Source organism: Limulus polyphemus, unplaced genomic scaffold (genome assembly GCF_000517525.1).
Source record: "Limulus polyphemus unplaced genomic scaffold, Limulus_polyphemus-2.1.2 Scaffold484, whole genome shotgun sequence".
NCBI lineage: Eukaryota > Metazoa > Arthropoda > Merostomata > Xiphosura > Limulidae > Limulus > Limulus polyphemus.
In genome coordinates, this window is record NW_013666094.1 from 156120 (window position 1) to 163606 (window position 7487).

The 7487-nt window shown below is 32.5% G+C and overlaps 1 pseudogene; it reads left to right on the top strand.

Annotated features, from left to right (window-relative positions):
• Positions 1–7487, top strand: part of LOC106458552 — a 208510-nt pseudogene that overhangs the window by 152489 nt on the left and 48534 nt on the right.

Consider the following 7487-nt stretch of genomic DNA (forward strand, 5'->3'; position numbering starts at 1 on the left):
TTACATATACTATTTTTAAAAATGGCAGTACTTAAATACTCTAAATAACTATATTTGAAAGGATCAGTGCCTAAGTTTGTTAAACAGTTTGATCTTAAAGAAGTAGCACCTGAAAACCTGGATTTTAAGTTGTTTGTATTTTAAAACATTAGTTCTTGAATACATTAGCTACACTATTATTTAAAACATCAGTAACTTTGTTTGTACATTATACAAAATATTTTTAAAAAGCAAAAATAAGAATATGACTTTTGATTACTACCATGAATAAACTGTATCTTTATAAACTATCTATAAAAAGAACACCTTAATTGGATTATCTTTCCAAAAACTTTCCAAGGTACTTTATGTACACTATACTTATAAGGAGAACCTGTTAACCATTTTAAAGATATTAGCTGAAGGAACAGTTCCTTTAAGCCTAATTATATTGCCTTCAAAAGAATCAATATTTAAATATCATTAATTTTAAACCAGTTGTACAGGAATTTGTTTAGTAAACTGTCCATCCCCAGTGGCTCAGAAGGAAGCCTGCTAAAAAACTGGGTTTCGATACTCATGGTGGCACAGCTCAGATAGCCCATTGTGTAGCTTTGTGCAAACAACAAACAAAGTAAAATGTCCTTAAGTAGAGCTGTTTGTAAATACATTAATTAAATGAGCTGTGAAAGAAGTTGTTGGTGAGTATCTTAAATGGATATTCTTAAAAAGAGCAGTACCTAAATATTATAAATAGCTTATTCTGAAAAGAAACAGTGCCTGAATACACTTAGAAGGCTTTTAAAGGGCGTAGTGTGCAAATACTTTTATGTACACTGTCTAGATGAATATTTCCGAAACTCTTTAAATTGGTAGTTCTTATAAGAATCAGTATTTTAAATATCTTCAAAATACTTTTACTTAGACACTAGAGGTACAGTACTTCAGTATATATAACTACTTATTTTTTAAAGTACCATTTCTAGAATATCTTGTAATACACAATACAAATTAGTTTGTCTCCTTTAATTATCATTGTTGTTGGAGTTAGTCTCATACACCTTGATATGAATGTTTGGTTTGCTCTTTTTTATGTACTGTATTAATTACCGTTGAAATATTCTGTTGAATTAAACTTGTTAGATTGTATAAAATATCTAAAACAAAACATAAGAATACAATAAACCTCTGTCATATATAAAGTGCAACTTTAAACTCAAAATATTTCACCAGTGCTGAGATATTTGTTGAATTAAACTTATTAGATTGCCAAATGTTTGAAAAAACCATAATAATACATTTATTCTCTATCATATATAAACTTGAAACAAATTGCACCAATACTGAATGCTATACAGTTTCATTACTTTTCTATATCCTATAATATACTTTAATGTTTAAGTGTATGAGAAACAACTCATCTTCAGAATCTTTGAGTGTATTTTACCCCTCTTGTGTTCACGACTTCGTCTGTAGTGTGTGTGTATATGTTCTGTTTATTTTAAAGTAATTCATTCTGTAAACATCTACTGGTGTTACAACTTAAGTCACATACTATAATTTTTTTCAAGACTGAAGATGTAATAATTAAATTGTTTCATTCTTCCCACAGTAAACATACCTGTCACTGAATACCATAGTGAATCACTGACAGATGCTATTACACCCAAGGTGCCAAATGATGAAGACATAACCAGGTAAGTTAAAGAAATGATGCTTAGAAAACAAGAGTGAACGGCTACGATCAGTGAAATTTCTCTGAGATCTCTAGAATTTATCAGCTTCTCATCTGAGTATCATTGTATAAAATCTCATAGAGATTGAAAAACCAACTCTATACAAGTTCAGTAATTAAAGTCACAATCTATGGGGTAAATAGCGTCTACAAGCTGTGGAATTTTGCAAGTAAGAAAGAAAAGTAACTGTTTAATTGCCTGGGATTCTGATCAGTTATGAATAACTTAAAAGGAAAGTGGAGAAAAAATACCCACAGTTAACTTGACTTTTATAAGAAAAGGGACTGTTGTTCATCATTTCCTGAACCACACTTCTTAGTTTAAGTGATGTTTGTGATTAATCATAAATGTAACTATTTGTAAATTTATTGGTTAAAGTTTGAACCATAGTCATTCATATCTGCAGATAGTGAAATGTTGTAGTGAGATGGGAATCATAACTATGTATAAATCCATGATTTATAAAGTAAGCAAGGATGCCAACAAATAATTTTTACTTTATAGAAGTGATCATTTATAATTTTAACTTGTGTTGTCATGCCTATTTGTGTCCTGATTGTTTTCAGAAATGATACTTTAGATGCTGACATGTGTTATCTTGCTTTCTGTTACTGATTGCTTATAGCTTAACCTACACAGTCATTAAATAATGTTAGCTTGTTTTCAACAGAACTAGCATTTTTATAACCTGACCTGTGCCAGGTTAAACTGATTTCTGCAAAGAGTATCAGGTAGTTCCACTTTATAATTGGAGGGTTGGCAGGATAAATTATGAAGTGATGCTGAATATCTAAACTGAGTTTTGGGCTAAGAAATAAAGAGACTAAACACATTTTGTAACACAAAATGAACACAGTATTTCTTCAAAGACAAAACACACTGTGCATACTTGCATTGGACACTAGATGGTTGTTTTTTACTGGACTTATGAAATGATCAACAGATTTTCTTCCCTCAAGATGTCTTCCTGTCAGCCAAATCGTTTGATATCCCATATAATAATGTTTAAATTTAATGTTTCTTACCTAATGTGAAATGTCAAATTAGCCCATAGTGACTAACACTATCCAAGTGACTGGTCATTCCCATTTTACATATGGGAGGTGTAACCTCAAGATATCATCTGCTCATCCAATGATGGGCACTGCTATAGTGGACATTTTATTACAATGTGCAGCGTTACAACACCTCATTCCACGGGAGGAACATGGTATTATCTTTAGAGAACAACAAGGGAACAAAGACAAGTCATCGGTTTCCTGGACCATGTGTTATGCAAAAACTGCATAGAATCAGAATAAACAACAGTTTTGAAAATATTCTACATTAAAATAAGAAGCTAGAAAACACATGGTCATTAAATAATATTAGTTTGTTTTCAACAAAACTGACATTTTGTTGCCTAATATGTATGAATATTATATAATGTTAGCTTGTTTTCAACAGAACTGAAATTTTATAGCCTGACCTGTAACTGTAATCAAGTAATGTTAGCTTTTTTATCAATAGACCTTGCACTTTATAGCATAATCTCTTTTGCAATTGAATAATTTTAGTGTGTTTTCAACAAAACTGGCACTTTTTAAACTAACTTGTATCGTCATTAAGTAATGTTTATTTTTAACAGGCCTCCTCAGTGGCTCAGCGATAAGTCTGTGGGTTTTAAATGCTAAAAATCGGTTTTCGATACTCGCGGTGGGCAGAGCACAGATAACCTATTGTGTAGCATTGTACTTAAAACCAACAAACTTGTTTTCAACAGGTACTGGAACTTTATCGTTTAACCTCCACGTGTTTATTTTTAACTCTGTGGCAGTTTTATTTGCTCTGTAATGAGTTAGTTTGGCGTGTTTCATTCCATAAATAGCGTAGTAATACATCCTTTACAATAGTTAATTTGGTCTATCATGCACATTATTGGTGTTTTTTGTTCTAGAAATGCAGTAAATATAAATTAGAAATACACTTGAGACCTAATCTTAATTCATGTGCTACTTTAACTTTATTTGTAAATACTAAGAAATACATTTTGTTTTTACCACAATGACTACAGATCGTGACTTATTGCTCAATAGTCATTAAATAATTTTAGCTTGGTTTCAACAAATACTATTAATGGTCTGTGAGAAAGTAGTAGTTTCTAATTACTCTGTATACTCAACAATTTGAATGTATTTACAACCAGCTCTGTCCGAATACCTAGTTTTCAAAGAGAACCCTTGTGTATGACCATGGTACAATATTATATAAATCTTGCAATGAAGTCATTACCTTTCACGTTTTGATTAATTTGTAGTAGTTTGTGACCTTAACACTCATCGAGAAAGCCCCCACCCTCACAGAAGGAAGAAGAGGCGATTTACTGACTAATATAAGTGTTAAGGCAACAGTAAATCGAGCGTGTGTATCATCGTATGGTGTATATGCCATCATGTACACGTTTGAATGCTATCAGTAGCTTGAGATGGAACAACAGTAAACCCTTTGGTATCAGCAGTATATAAGAATCACAATTAACACCAGTCATGATCAATGTATTAATATGTACGATTATTTATGTTTTAGTAGATGTTAAATAACTTGAAAGTGATTCTTTAAAATGGTGAATTAGTTTTTTTCTAAGAGACCTGGATTTTTTTAGGTCGAAAAGGTTAAAGTGAAATTCTCCTGAAATGGCCTCCAAACAGACAGGAAAGGAAATGTTCAATTGCTGAAACGGCACGTGGGTCACGAGACAGCATAAGTTATAACTGCTGTGCTTATACAGCTGCAAATGTTATTTTTCTCTATTCTGGAAGTTTGACAAATGCTGACTGTACAGAATTGCTTAGCAACGGCTGTAAAATTCTACAGTACCTATTTGTTTCAGCTCGTTATTGCAAGTGAAGAGAACGGTTCTACAAAGAAGGGCGTGGTGTGTGGCTATTAGTTGCGCTGGCGTACCGTCACTATTGTGTAGATCCTGTGTGCTGTTTCTAATCGCCCTTTTGAATCTTCCTAGACTGAAAAGAAACCTGGAAATATATTATTACTCGTTGATATATATGCTTGTTTTTATCTCTGCATGTTTAAAGTTAGAAACGTTTGAGACAACAAATCTTTTTAAGTTTTTTAACCCGATATACCCTTCTTTTTAACCCTAAGATTTAAGTTTTTGCATATCAACTGTGCTTCGAGAAAAACACGTTTAATATTGTGCATATTTGAAATATTATCTTGAAGTTAAATATTCTTGTCAATTTTTGATTAAAATATGAGAGTAAACTTCGAAATTATATTTTAACTCTATAAATATTATCCACAAATACATAAATATATCGTTTTGTCATCCATACGTCTAAATATTTATAAAACAAATGTTGAATATTTTTAACAAGAATGCAAAATTTAAATACTAGCTTTGGGACCGGAAGCCTTTTCATTTTTGTTCTCTACAAAACATGAAAACAGCTCTTAATAAATTAATGTACTCGTGCACAATATTTTATGATTAAATCTAAATGAAAACCTATAGGGCGTAAGAGAGATACGTGTCTTCCATATTTTTCCAGTTAGTATAACTATGCTATTATTAACAAGTATGTTTGATTGACTTAGTTCCCTCACCCCTTCTTTCCAACAAAGTTAAGCAGTCATGTGTAAACCTTTTCATACTCGTGTCATTAAGGTATGACACACTTACAGCTATCCAGTCCTAAAGCTAAATAGGGTAGGAAAGCTCACTTCATGACCTAAGCGACACTGTTCGGACTAATGTGTCAGAAATAGTACTTGTTATTGAATTATGTATTCCAGTTAATTCGTGTGAAGGACTATAATCACCCAATGCTGACAACATTAAAAGTTAAATACAGTTATGTATTCTATTTAATTTGTGTGAAGGACTATAATCACCCAATGCTGACAACATCAAATATTAAATATAGTTATGTATTCCAGTTAATTCGTGTGAAGGACTATAATAACCCAATGCTGACAACATCAAAAGTTAAATATAGTTATGTATTCCAGTTAATTCGTGTGAAGGACTATAATCACCCAATGCTGACAACATTAAAAGTTAAATATAGTTATGTATTCCAGTTAATTCGTGTGAAGGACTATAATCACCCAATGCTGACAACATCAAAAGTTAAATACAACCGTGTTTTGACTTTTAAATAAACTAGTTTTAATTAATTTTTTTTTATAGGCCACGAAATTTTAACCTTTCTTCGATAGAGAAAGCCTTCAGTTATAACTGTTTTGGTATGCGACACTATTTTTTGATCACTCATCCTATGTTAAACAAAGCTGTGAAACCAAGCATTGAGCAAAGCGAAACAGACACTTGAACGGATCACGAAATGTACGTGAAAGTTAGGTAAAAAAAAGAGCAGTATAGTTTTGTTAGTTTTATCATCAAATCATTAGCTTGTGAAGAGTTGTGGTAAAACTCTAAGTTAATGACTTTTGAACTTCCTCTTTTTTATAGGAGTTAATATCATTAGCACCGAAACCTTGACGTTGATTTTAACACTTTAGTAACATATATTTATCCAACATTAACGTAAACAACGGTTTCTTCATTTACATTCGGCATTGATTTCTGTACAAGTCTTGTTTATTGTTGGCTGCTGTTTGATCATATGAGGCGTGGCTTGTTGATTCATTACTGACGTTACTTCCTAGGGAGTCAGTGTATCAAAACTCTTTGTTACTATGGTTACCTGTTAAATTGTCACAAAAACATGAAAGAGGCCATATCGACAGGACAGGACGAGAACTGTAGTTAGAATTGTATGTGGTTAGCTGTAATAGAAGAAAGCTTTCCGCGTCTCCAGGGAGACCGTCGGGTAGAAACATTGTCTGTTCTCGCTATGAAGTCAGGTTTGCACATTTGTATTTGTTGATGTCTAATGAACTTGATCAACGTATCTTACTAAGGCTATGAAATAATGCCTATAGTTCAGATGCCCAGGTCTCATTTACGCATTCTCATTAAGAATGCCATAAATTCAACTGCTCCGGTCAGTTATGATGAGCCCACTCAAAATAGGTAACTCCCTTCCCATTATTTCTGAACTAGTGCTAGTTAACTGCATGAAGACTACAGACAATCGTAATAAATAAATACATTTTCGGTTATCCTAATAAGGTGAGGTTTTACTACTAATCTTCATGCTAAATAAACTTTGCAATCGGATAAAATAAGACTACAGAGAAACAAAATTTTGCTTTAGAAGTCTTGAAATATTTGGCGGTGCTTTATTTTGTTTGTTGTTAAGCGCAAAACTACACAATTAGCTCCCTATGATTTGCCTACCGCGAGTATCGAAACCCCAGTTTTAGCATCATAAACCCTCAGACTTACCACTGAGGCACTGGAGGTTTATAATTTTGATATAATGAATTTAACTGCTGGTGGAATTGAGCAAAACATAATCAGGTGCGGCTTCTCATTGTTTAATTTTAGAGCTTTGGTACAGTACAACTTTTGAGCTCATCGGTTCGCCTTTTGTATAGAAATCTTCGTTTGAAAAAGAGTTCTTCATCTTTGTATTAAGATTTTGATGAAAGCCCACTGCCTTTTACAAAGTAATTCATCTATAGAATTCTCGTTTTCAGTGTTAAAATAGTGAATGTACAGTGGGAAGCCATGTTTATCCTAGTCTCACTTGTAAGTGGAAGATTGTAGGGAATGATGTTTGCTTGTAAGTGGAAGATTGTAGGGAATGATGTTTGCTTGTAAGTGGAAGATTGTAGGGAATGATGTTTGCTTGTAAGTGAAAG